Source organism: Sorex araneus, chromosome 6, assembly GCF_027595985.1.
Source record: "Sorex araneus isolate mSorAra2 chromosome 6, mSorAra2.pri, whole genome shotgun sequence".
NCBI classification, from domain to species: domain Eukaryota; kingdom Metazoa; phylum Chordata; class Mammalia; order Eulipotyphla; family Soricidae; genus Sorex; species Sorex araneus.
This window is the reverse complement of record NC_073307.1, coordinates 63,478,173-63,491,468: the sequence shown is the minus strand read 5'-3', so window position 1 is coordinate 63,491,468 and position 13,296 is coordinate 63,478,173. Positions and strand designations below refer to the sequence as shown.

General features: G+C 55.7%; 1 protein-coding gene across 1 annotated transcript in view; it reads left to right on the top strand.

Annotated features, from left to right (window-relative positions):
* Positions 1-13,296, top strand: part of LOC129405883 (collagen alpha-1(XIII) chain-like) — an 844,713-nt gene that overhangs the window by 5,857 nt on the left and 825,560 nt on the right. The gene's annotated exons all lie outside the window — the stretch shown is intronic.

Sequence of the window (13,296 nt, the reverse complement as noted above, 5' to 3'; positions counted from 1 at the left end):
TCCAGCCCAGCTGTCATCATAGCCACAGGCCCCAAAGGCTCGAGCATGGCAGAGGGGCAAGGCTCCCCTTAGTGGCCGGAGGACAGTGACCCAGGGCTTGGAGGAGGCTTTGCCCTCTTCCCCATGTGCCTTCCACCTCTGGTGGCGGCATCTCACCATCCCTCGCACAGGAGAAAGGTGGGGGTCCAGGGGACCCTATGTCCAGAGTCTTCTAAGCAAAACTTGAATGGGAAATTGCACCATTCCTGATGGCCAAAACCTTGTCACATGGTCACCCCAGACCCAAGGTGGCCCATCAGTGTGTTTCACAGGGGGAACAGTGTGTCCAGCTCAGTTACTGTGGGGCTGGTGATTGGGGCCAGGTGGTAGCGTGACTGCCTACAGGGTGTGCCTGGCAGGGCACTGGCAGAGACACGGGCTCTGACAGTGAGGAGGAGACAGGCGTGCTTGGAATAGCCCATGGGAACACAGAAGCCGTGATGTGAAGTGAGGACAGCAGAGGGGAGGCAGCGAAGGACCAGGCCAGGGAGTCATGGATCTCAGCTCTCCAGAGAGCCAATGCTTCTCATTCCCAGGGAGATTGATTGCTCACGGCGGCCTGCTGGGCTGTGCTGAGTCAGCTTCTCGGGCTGCGTCTGGGCCTGCAGATGCGGCCATTGCTTGGTGATGCCTGGCTCGGGCGCGGACCTGGTAGTGTGCGTGCAGTACCTCTCTTGGGGCTTGGCTACCCAACGGGAGATGACACGGCATCAGAGAAGGCGGAGGGGCAGGGAGGTGACTGCCGATCCCATCTGTATTTTGGAGTGGTGACTAGCCATGATGTGGGGAGTGGTTTGGAGAGGAGGAGAAACCCTGCCTAAGGAGCACCCCATTTCCCAAGTGCTGCTGTTGGCTGTCGGTTTGGAACCGCTGCCTGCGTTATTCCCGGAGGTGGTGAGGGCTGGTGCCCAGTGTCCAAAGCCTTCTCTCTGTGGTTGCTGTGGCACCAGGTTTCCCTGGCATTTATCTGGGCAGGGCCTGTGGTCCATCTTCTCTCGAAACGAGGAGCCTCTTGCCTCCCTGGGGTGCAGGGGCGGGGGCCCCCTTCCTTAGTGGTTCTGGTTCAGACTCTGTTAATTCCCTAAGGGGAGGACTCAGGACAGGGTCGATTGAGAAACAGCATTGAAAGGAAAGAAGTGCTTCGCCGGGGCCTGGGGCCACTGGGCAGGGGGACTGTGCTCTCCTTGCCTGCCCCCGTCCCAGGTTCGATCCCCAGCGCCAATGTTTATTTTTAAAAAGCACAAACGACACTTTTTGTCACCTCTGTGGATTTAACTGTGATCTTTAATGGAAAATATCAGATAGCTTGTGGAAAAGAAAGTCTTATTCTGAGAACACCTAAGGAAGTTAATCCAGTATCTGATGTGATGGGTGCTCCATGGATAGTGCTTCAACAACAGTGTTCATGGGTCAAGTATTGCTAGCTCATTTCCCCCTAAAAACTAAAGGCTGTTTTGTGTGTGTGTGTGTGTGTGTGTGTGTGTGTAAAATAGCTTCACCCTTTTCTCTCATAAACATTCAATAAACCGGCTGTCATAAAAAAAGGGAAAAAGTCCCAAAAAGAGTGATACAAGAGTGATCCTTGAGTACAGAGCAAAGAGTAATCTCAGCACAGCCTTATGCAGTTTCAAAACCAAAAAAAGAAAAAGACAGGAAGGAAGGAAGGAAGGAAGGAAGGAAGGAAGGAAGGAAGGAAGGAAGGAAGGAAGGAAGGAAGGAAGGAAGGAAGGAAGGAAGGAAGGAAGGAAGGAAGGAAGGAAATACCATTTACTTGCAAATAAGAGATGGGTGATATTGAGTCATGCTACCCCAAAACAAAACGAAAAAGAAAGAAAAAGGAAAGAAAAGATAAGATATAGCCTGTTTACCTGCAAATAAAAATGGATTGATGTGGAGTCGCTCTAGGCTGTGCTTCCAACACATCCCGGGAAGGAAGAACCTTCATTACCTGCCCTCTACCTTGCTCTACCTTGCTGGACTTTAGCTAGAGGGAGTGGCTTCCAGGGGCCGCCAGCCTCGCCCCCCTCTCCTCTCCCCTACCACATCTGCTGCGCTTTGCAGTCCTGGTTCACCGCCATCTGGTTCCCCAGGTACCCAGACTCAAACCCCAGCCTCTGTCGCTGGCTTCTCCCCCGCACACTGTGTTCCATCATTTGCTCTGTCACTCCTTAGTTCCTCCGCCGGAACCCAGCCCCGGTCACCTCCCCTGACCAGCCCGTCTTCTCTCTGACCAGCCCCTCACTGTGCTGAGTGCCTGTTCTTACAGGGCCACGAGAGGACTCCCCTGCCCCACCCCCACTTTTCCTGTGTAATCATCTCGCGTCCTTCTGATGTCTTGTTCCATTTCTCCTGATGAACTCAGAGCCGCCCCACGCCTGCTCCGGATCTCCGCGGCTCCTTCTATCCTTCCCTCTGACCGCAGCCTCGTCCCTTAGTTTTGCTATTTGATTACTATGTCAACATAAGGCCTGGTGCGGGCTCACAAAACCACCTACTGGGACAAGCAATTTGCCTTCAAATGAGAAGTGGAAACAGACCAGGTGTGTGCACCTGGGCCGCTTTCTCCTGGGCTGGATCAGGAACCACTTCATCCAGAAGCTACAGGCTCTTGACAGCAAAGCCTGAGACTTTGACCCAGGAGTCAAACCAGGTTTCCAACCAGGGAGAAGCTTCTGGGCCTCCCAAAGGACACCTGGCTGACTCACACCCCGCCCTCCACCACTCTTAGTGAGAGGCGTCAACTCCTGCAACCTGGGAAATGGGCAACACTGGTCCATCCCACCCATCTCCAAGCCAGCCCACCTTCCACCCCACATTCCCTCCATCACCTCTTGCTCCAGCTGCTGCTCTCTCTCACCCTGTGGTGGCCCCTAAGACTTCATGTTTCCTTCTTCACCCAGAAGCCAGCCAGTCTTTGGAAAATGAATGCAGAACCCTAGCTGAAGCACTTCAACCAACTTAGGATAAAGATCCAGACTTTTATTTTTTTCCCCTTGGTTTTTGAACCACACCTGGTAGTGCGCAGGGGATACTTCCAGCTTAGGGGATGCTTACGGCAGTGCCAAGGGGGGCCATGTGGTGCTAAGGATTCAACCAGGGGTGCCAGGATGCAGAGCGTGTGCCCCAGCCTTTGAGCCTCTCACTGGCCCCAAAGACCCGAGTCTCTCCTGTGGCTACTGCCCTTCCCCACAAGCCACTATTGCAGTCCCCAGCCCCTTCCAGCCCTGCCTGGCCCTTGTGTCCATTGCTTGCCCAGCAGGTCCCTTGAGGCCACCAGCTACTGACCTGTTTGGAGGTTTGGAGTTGAGCGGCTGGGAGGAGGGGAGCCACTCTGAACCAGAGCAGGGGAGGGGTGGTCAGGTAATCAGAGCCAGAGCACAAAGTGAGGACCCTCAACACTTTGCCCAGGGTTCTTGGTGGCCCCAGTGCAGGCCGTACCTCAGGGAGGGTGGCTGCTGTTACCTGGGGCAGGCTATGGAAGCCCCAGCCCTCACAGGGAGAGGGACAGAGAAGTTTGCCCCAGTGAGAGAATTTGGCACCAAGAGGCCCCCGGCCCCCTAGGCCATTCATGTTGTGTTTTAGAGTTACCAGCGGAATTCTCCAATGTTCATTTCCCATTTCCTCCCCCAAAGCAGTTCCAGATCTGCAGCTATCCTGGACAAGGCTGATAATGTGTTTCTCCTAGATCAGCTTCGATAACGCCTGGGTGGTCTCAGGATTTGAAGTGAAATAAAAAGAAGGAAATGGAGAGCTTGGAAAGGCAGTGTGCTGCAGCCAGAGGGGTCCTGGGGCCAGGGGTCGATTCTGAGACTCTGGGCAGGCCACCATCCTCTCTCTAGGCCTCAGTTTCCCTGCTTATAACGGAGGTGATTTGGGGAATAATTGCAAAGTGGCTGGTGATATGTGAAATAGCCCTAACGGAGACGCCCTCACTGGACACATGATAGAGAAAGATACACAGGCACTCACAGGCCCACATGCATGCTTACATGTAGGCACACATGCAGGAATGCACATATGCATGCAGGTATGCATATATGTGCAGGATGCATTCATGTGTAGGAATGTAGGTATGCATATATGTGCAGGATGCATTCATGTGTAGGAATGTAGAAACACATGCGTGCAGGCATGCAGACATGCAGAACCATATGCGTGCATGCAGGCATTTAGAACCATATACGTGCATACAGTCATGCACATACATGCTGGGATGCACATGCATGCAGGGATACACAGAAATGTAGACATGCAGGAATGAGCACACATGCAGGCGTGCAGGAATATACATGCTTAAGCAGGACTACACATGCATGTAGGAACACGCAGAAATGCATATATGCATGCAGGACCACATGCATACAAGAACACATACATGAATGCAATAACACACTCAAGTAGGAATGGACATACTTACACAGGAATACACGTGCTCATGCAGGAATGCACACATGTAAGAATGCACACACAGAAATGGCCACATACAGGAATGCACACACATGCAGGAACACATATGCTCATGCAGGAATACACTCACAGGAATGCACATACATGCAGGAATGCACACATGCAGGAATGCGAACAGATGCAGGAATGCATACACATGCAGGAATGCACACACATACAGGAATGCACATACATGCAAGAATATACACACACATGCACAGCAGAGGCTGTAGCAGTGTGAGAGCCATGTGGAGTGCAGGGCGGGCACTAAGGGTGCCGGTTTAATGGTGGCAGGATGTGGTGTGGGAAAGTCACCTCGCGCCCACTCTCCACACTGCCCCATCACTGAGCCGAGGGGATTTCGGTCAGGGTTGGGCACCAACCCCTTTGTGACCCCAACTTGTGCAAGCAGCCGTACCATGTGTCCAGGCAGGGAATGGTGGTGATTGGTCGGGGTGAGGGGCTCAATTTCTGACCCCCAACAAAGGATGCTGAGCACCCTGATGAGGTGAGTGTGAGAGAGAGGACGGCTCTGCTGTGTGTCCACAAGTTGCCCTATCCCCCGGCTCACTCCTGGTTGCCATGGCAGCATGGTGACTCAGAGGCAGCCCCTCCTAGCTAGTTCATGAGCTCCAAAAGGGAAAAATCCTTAAATAGCCATTACTTCTAAAGGAAGGAATCAGGAAAGACTGCCTGGAAGAAGCAGCGTTCCAGGTTGAGTAAGATGCCAGTAAAGGAAAATATACAGAAGGGTTTTGTAAGTGCAGGAAATAAGTAGATCAAAGTGCTAAGACTGAGGAGAGGGTTTCCCCGCCCTGCTCCCCTTCTGTCCCAAGAAAGGAAGAATCATCTAGAATGGCTGGAGCACGGAAGAGCCTCAGGGTGGAGTAAGTGAGTGAGTGGAGGCTGAGTTTGAGTCAGGAGAGGAGCAGCAAAGGAGCAGCTGGAAGGGGCAGGAGGGTGCCGTAAGGCCGCAGAGGCCAGGCCAGCCGTGGATCAGCTCAGTGCTCGGGGACTCCTGCATGCACAGACCCCCGCGTTCAGTGTCTGGGTCTGAGCCCCACTGGGGAGCTCTGGGCCCAATCACTGAAACATCCAGCCTGCTTGGCTGAGTGTTCCCGGCAGTGGCCCTGGGTCCCCCCTACCCCGATACTGGCAAGGGCTGACCCGTGTGGCAGTGTTACACAGTGGAGAGCACACGGCCATGTGTTGGGCTGAGAGCAGGGGAGAGACAGCTGCAAGCATGTTCAGTGACTGTCAGAGGTCCCTGGCTAAGAGTCGGGGCCGGGACCTGAGCCCGGGGCTTCAGCGGCTGCACCTTTGCCCTGTGGATGGGGGAAGAGCGGGCTTGGGGTGGGGAGTCAGGGGGTTCAGGATGTCTCTCTGCAGTAGTGAGGGCCCTGGAAGTGGGGGTACACTCTGGGCCGAGGGAGGAAACTTCCCATCTGTCCTAGCCGGCGCTGAGGTTACTGCTTCAGAGACAGGACGCGCCAGCTTTGCCGGGGAGCCTGCTAGAAGGCAGCCAACCTTAGTGCCAAGATGTCCCGCCCGCCCCTTGATTGGTCTTGAGATAGAGGCGGGCCCCGGGCTGATGGGCAGCGGGGCTCCCTGCCCTTCCCGGGTAGCTGGGCCAGGGGACGATGCGGCAGGCTCTGCCGCGGCAGAAATCCGGGAGGAAGTGGAGCCACAAGAAGGCGTGTGGCTTTGGGGTCTATGAGGAGGGTGGGGGACCAGCCACACTCACATGGCCTGCTCCTCCCCCTGCACAGACCTAAGATGATTTACATCTCAGCCAGGTGCATGCCACAGCCAGCCTGACCCCCGTCTGTCACCCTCCCTGGCTCAGCATCTTCCAGCCCTGTCCCCTGTCCTCAGGAGCTCGGGGATGCCCCACCGGGTGAAGACCCCCACTCCAGCGCCTCCACGGCTGCTGGTGCAGGAGGCACTCAGGTGGCAGGAGGCAGCATCTTGCCCCGGACACTGGGCTGCAGTGCCAGGACCCCGTCCTCCCGGACCTCTGGGCCCACAGAGAGGGACACGAGCAAGGCGGGGACTGCGGTAGGGGTGCGTGTGGAGAACAGGCCGTTGCCTGCGACCTGCTCAGCAAGAGTGTTCTAAGGCCCCAGACCTGGGCAAGACACAGTCTCCGGGAGGAGCCAGTGAGGCCTGCAGTGCAGGGGTGCAGGCTCAGCCTGTGGGGAAGGGGAGAGGGTTACAGATGGTCAGCCATGTGGGGGCTGCCTACACATGTGCACAAGAGATTGCGTGGTCTGTTGTGGCACGGGGATCCCTCCTGGCCGTGCTGGGATGCTATAGGGAGTGAAACTCACAGCCTCAGGCTTGCAAGGCAGACACTTTGCCACTGAGGGATCCCCACGTCCCTGCATTATTATTATTCCCTGTGTTGTTGTTGTTATTGTTATTATTATTATTATTATTATTATTATTATTATTATTTTGTGGTTGTGGTGGTTGTTGTTGTTGGGTTTGGGGCACACCAGCAGTGCTCAGAGGTAATCCCTGACTCTGCATGCTCCCCCAGTGCTTGGGGGACCATATGGGACGCTGGGGATTGAACCCGAGTTGGCTAAGAGAAAGACAAGTGCCCTCCCCACCGAGCTGTCACTCCAGCTCCACCCCTGTTCCTGAGCTGCAGGCTTGCACCCCTTTTTCCTGAGAGCCCACTGCTCTGGGTCTCCTCCGGGAGGCCCCACCATGAGCAAGAGTGTCCTCAGCTCTCGAAAGAATCCAGCACCCAGCCCCAGCCTCTGACAAGCGCCCCCTAGCTGAGCTGATGAGGGAGCACCCTGAGAGCAGAGGGAGGACTCCCAGCTACAGCGGCCAGCCTTGTAGGCCAGTCCACTCCTGCGGCTGCTGGACCACAGAGTGGGAGTGATGGACACAGCCTCCCACTCCCCACCTTATGGCTGACATCTCAGCCCCACGAGAGCAGGAGACTGGCCTGGGTTCTCGGCTGCCCACACCCCGTGCCCGTCCCTCTCGTGGAGTGGACACCGAAGGCCAGAGGAGGTCTCTGCCGAGCAGCCGGCTCCAAGGTTCTGCTCAGAGAGAGGAAAAGAGCGAAGAAAGGGCGGAATTGGGCCATGTCAGCCCAAGGCAGCTCAGGCTGGGAGCCGCTTCTCTGCTTCATCTGTTGGCCCTGGGCCTGGGGTCATCCCCCCCCCCCCATGGGGCTCCAGACTCCCCCTCCTTGGGCTTGGGCCTAGAGCTCCACACTTTCCTGGTCCTTTTTCATCCTCAGTGCATCCCGGGCTTTGCCCCCACGGGCCAGACCCTGAGCACTGTGCCCTGAGCCTGGGAGAAACAGGCTCCACCCCTGTGCTGCAGCCGTGGCCACTCGCCTTCCTTACCCCTCCCCTGCCTGGGTCAACCTGGGTGTGAACCTGGGTCCTAGACCCAGAGAAGCCAAGAGCTCTTTCAGCTACTTGTGGCCAGCCCTGAGCTGAGGGCGCAGGCCTGTCCGCGCGCTGAGGTCTGACTGTGCACCCTGGGCAATGATGACCCTCTGCCTTGTCACACAGAGACAGTGACAACACCCACCTTGTGACCCCATCCCAGTAATGCAGGGGGAGCAGGCACGTGGAGGCAGAGCCCAGCCTGGGGGAAACCGACCCTGGAGCCGAACTGTCTGTTCCCCCGAGCCCTCTCCCTCCTGAGTCCTCGAAGCGCCCGGTCCTGGGGACCAGCCCTGGCAGAGCCAAGCAGACAGATGCCCTCTGAGCTGCCAGAGAGCATCCCTGAGCGCCTGCTGTATACAGAGCCCCGGAGGCTCAGGCGTGCTCAGGCCTTTGTAAAGGAGATTGGGGCGGAGGGAATCTCTGGGCCTCAGCGCCCACATCTCTAAAACGGGGTCAGCAGCCCCACGGGGTGGCCTTTAGGGGCTAGCACAGTTCTGCATGCGGCTTTCTTGCTTACACTTGTTTGGGGGTCACACCGGTGGTGCTCAGGGATTCCTCCTGGCTCTGCACTCAGGAATCGCTCCTGGCAGTTTCGGGATGCTGGGGATTGAGTTTCTCTTGGCTGCATGCATGGCAAGGCTCTACCCACTGTACTGTCTCTCTACCCCAGGCTCAGGGGACTTTACGGGATGCCGGGGATTGAGCTTGTATTGGCTGCATGCAAGGCAAGGCCCTACCCACTATACTATCTCTCCATGCCATGATGACTTTTGGTGAATGCTCCTGGGTGGAGTGGCTTTCTCTAGGAACATGGCATCCCCTGCTTTCATGTTGGCACAGAGGTGGGCAAGCTCTAAGCCCAGCCTTCTAGAAGTCCAGATCCCGACAGGGGCTCCTGCAAGAAAACCTTTGCCACATAGATAGATTCTGCGGTTTGTACACACTGTTGCTGAGCGAGCCAGGTGGTTCTGCAAACTTCTTCGTGGCGGTGACCTCTCCGCCTGCCATTCATTGCACGTGGGCAGGTGATGGGTGAGGATCTTGGGAGATAAGGAGCAGGGTGACAGGTGGACAGCGGGTTATGATCTCCTGGGACTTCCGGTCCCACAAAGAGAGCCAAAAGCCACGTGAAGAAATGAATACGAAACTTGCTTCACTTTGAGGGGTGAAACTGAGGGCACAGGCGTGTGTTTCCCGTAGGGACCTTGGGGTCCACAGTGGACACGGAAAGCCTCCGGAGAAAGGGAAAATGGTACCGGCTAGCGGGGGCCAGCCAGGAAAGGGTTAAAAAATGGTTGTGAACTTGACGAGTGCATATTCCGGTCATTTAAAGCTCTATACGGTGCCCTGTAGGGGCCAGCAAGATGGTTCTGTGGACTGGGCACATGAGTGGAGAGAGGACAGTGAAGGTGCACACTTTGCATACAGCTACCCTGGTTCTGTCCCAAAGATCACATGGCCCCCAGCACCACAGGGGACAGGGCAGGAGGCCCGAGCACTGTTGGGGTGGCCTGAGCAGCACCGTGCCCCAGGGACCAAGCATTGAACCGCCTGGTCTAATTAGCCAAGAATTGCCTGGAGTGGCCCCTGCATCTCCTGAGCACGCCCGGGAGGCCCCACAGCACACGTGTCACTTAAAGGCATCCCTGGGGGGCCAGAGAGGTAGTACAGTGGGTAGGCCACTTGCCTTGCACACAGCTGACCCAGGTTTCATCCCTGGCACCACATATGGTCCCTTGAGCACCTCCTGGAGTGATTCCGAGCACAGCTGAGGATGGTTCAGCCTTTTGCACCCAACTAAAGGCCATGGGGCAGCATGAGTCGAGGCTGGGAGAGGAGCATCTCTGAGCACCTCTGCTCTAAAGGAGCAGTGCCCTGGGCTAGGAGCAAGCTTGGTGTTGGTGGAGGTGCCGTGTCGGGGGTGGGGCTGGGGGTGGGGTGGTTGAGACGTATTGCCAGAGGAGCAGGGGAAAGGGGGAAGCTTGGGGGGTGGGGTGGTTGAGACGTGTTGCCAGAGGAGCAGGGGAAAGGGGGAAGCTTGGGGTACATTTAAAAAAAATTATTGAATCACTGTGAGTTCAAACTGTGGGGGCATGACATGTGTGTTCTGTGGCCGAGAACCACCTTCCCAGGCTGACCGACTTAGCGACAGACAGATGAAGGAACAGGAAATGAGGGAATGGGGCCATAGGCTGGCTGCTAATCAGTGACCAATTATTTCCTGCTTGCTTCTCTCTTAAATTGTGAAGGGTGGGGGCACACGAGGTGGGGTTGAACATTAGCATAAACAGATGTAAGGCCCCTCCTTCAGGGAAAGTTCTTCTAGGAGATTAACTCAAGGACACAATCACATCTGGGGGTTCAGCGCTCTAGATTTCTAGGAGATCCGCTCAAGGGCAGGGTTCTATCGAAGGACGTATTGCTTTCTCCATTCCTTAGCTAGTAATCCATTACACGGCAAGAGATGTATTAAGCTTGAAGGGTGGCTCTTCCTGGGGACATCTCGCTATATATCCCAGACTGGGATATATAGGCTGGGACTAACCACCCAGGTTAGTCTTTCCTAACCCCAGCAGGGTCCTTATTCAGTTGCTTGGGTCATGACAAAGTTTGTTCCATGACCATGCTCTTAACTTATGATACTTACGGCACTAAGCCTGTCCCTTTTCGATGCCAGGGTAGCTTACAGCTTGCCCTGGGTCCATCCAAGTCTCTTGTTGGGACCCTCCTTTTGCGGGTGTTAGGAAGTAAGGGCAACTGAGGCTTAAGTCAAGTAAATATGATGGATGCCCAGGAGTAAATATTATTTGGAGTCAATAAACTCCCATGTTACAAAAGCGTAGCATCAACTTTTCCTGTGTCTATACAAAAATGACATTGCTAAACCATGCAAAAGACATTAAGGAAAGAGAAAAGCAATATAGGATTAGGAGTGCCTGATGGAATTGGGTGTACCTCAGGAGCACTGTGGTGGGAGTAACTCAATAAACCTAAACTTTTTGCGGTGGAGGAGAAAAGACAAACCAGAATTAACCATAAAATGTTTAGAAGTGTAATCCAACAAATCGCAGTGAGATAGACCACTGCATAGCTGTTCATTAATGGGTTCCAGTCATATGGTGTCCCAACACCCATCCCTCCACCAGTGCACATTTCCTAGCACCAGTGTCCCCAGTTTCCCTCCCACCACCCACCGACTCTCCCCCACCCTCGCTCAGGGGACAGTTTGAAGAGGAGCCATTGGCAGGGCTTTCCTGTGAGCTGTCATGGGGATAAGAGACAAGAGAATCCTCGGGACTCATAGTGTTGGCTGGGCATGGCTGAGCGGGAGGACTCAGGGGTCAGGGAGGCAGGGGGCCTGACGGAGCTGACCTGAGGCCCCTGAGGTTTCTGGGCCCTCAGTGCTCACTCCTTAGGTCTGAGCGAGACCTGCCTGGACTCGGGCCTGGCAGGGCCCCGAGAGGGAGAAGGCTGCCTGTGGCGATGCAGCGTGTCGGCTGAGTTCCCCTCCCCACCGCTTCTTCCTCTCTCCCAGACCCCCCCTTTGAAACATGAGTGAGGTGAGCTCAGGACACGCCGAGCAGCCTCATCCCTTCTCACGGCACTCAGAGCCCTGGGCGGGGGGTCCAGGCCGGGAGTGTTGGGGTCTCCCAAGGGAGCCGAGGAAAAGGACAACAATATTCAGGGCCGAGACGGCTCCCGAGGAAACCTGGGATCCGAGTGACCTTTAAGTTGACGTCAGGGGGGAGAGCGGCCCCTCGAGGCTTCTCTTGGCCAGAGTCTGGAACCTTCTGAGCAGGCACAGCATCGCCTGTCCTGAGCGCCAGACGCACCGTGGAGACACTCTGCCCCGGGCTGTCCCCTTCTGCGACCCAGGGGCACTAGCTGCTCAGCTGCCTCCTTCTCTCCCCCTGCCCCCAGCCCTGTCTGCCCAGGGCTTGCTCCATCCTGCCCTTTGCCCTGCTCTGCCCGCTGCCAGGGGCTGTCTTCTCCATCTGCCCCCCTCCCCGCCCCGTCACACTGGGCCTTAGTTACCATCTCTGGGGTAACCTCTGCCCATTCCTAGCCCCGCTCCCACCTGCAGATCCCCATGGTCACCTTCTATATGTGTTTCCCGCCTAGACCGGCAGCTCTGTGCCCTTCCCAGCACCTGGCATGGGGCAGGCATTCTTTGGCTCCTCTGTTTTGAGGCCCAGAGAACGGAATTGCCTTGTGCAGAATCACAGTAGCATTCCTTCATCTATTCGTCACTCAGGCCCACATCCATGTGGCACCCAACATGATTGGTGGTTTATTTGGGGCCATCCCAGTTCGGTGCTTGGGGGGATGCTTCTGGAGATGGTACCAGAGGTCAAACCTGGGCTTTCTGCCTGCAGGGCATGTGCTCTATCCACTGGGCTAACTCTCTGGCCCCCAACACACGTTTCTGGCACTCACTGTGTGTCAGGCCACTGCAGGATTGAGGACTGCTGGGGTAAGCAGAGCATGACCCCACCCTCATGGAAAATATCAGGTTCACAGCCACCATTTCCTGGACAGGGACATCAGAGCTGGGGACCAGGGTCATGTCCTCCAGTGCCCACTGGCAATGCAGAGGTGCAGCCAAGAGACCAAGGCTCCTGTGGGTCAGTCACACTCCGCAGAGACCAGAGGACTGGACTCTGGGGTCAGCAGGCTGCATCAGCACCACGGGATAAGCCATACTGTAGGGCTGAGGAAAAGTGGTGGATTAAAGCACGGTGCTTCCACGCCCATGTTTCCGAGCAAACCCACCCCTGAGTCTCGCCTTCATCACTTCATAGCTGCAGCATCCTGGACAAGTCCCCGAGCTGCTGCAGTGTCCACCAGGACGGCCACCAGCCACATGGGACTCTGCTAATGGTATTTAATTCAAAAGGATAGGCATGCATGCTTTGGCACGCAGGAGCCCTGGATGCACCCCTCCCCCCCCAAAAAAAAAACAATAGTTGTTTTCATTAATAAAAGGCAACATTCAGTTCTCATGGAAAGTTTGTAATCTGGAAAGAGGATAGTGAGAAGAATGGTTCTGTGGGCTGGGGTGAGGATGAAGTGAGAGTAAAGGGCCTTTCCAGGGAGGGAAAGATTGTCGCCCCCAGGGGACACAAGGGGGGACCCAGGAGAATGTTAGTTACTGGAGGCGCTTTTTGTGTTCATTTAAACATCACCAAGGGGAGCTGGAACAATAGCACAGCGGGTAGGGTGCTTGCCTTGCACGCGGCTGACCCGGTTAGATTCCCAGCATCCCATATGGTCCCCCGAGCACTGCCAGGAATAATTCCTGAGTGTATGATCCAGGAGTAACCCCTGAACATCACCGGGTGTGACCCAAAAAGCAAAAAAATAAAATGAGCATCTCCAAGGGGTGCTAGGC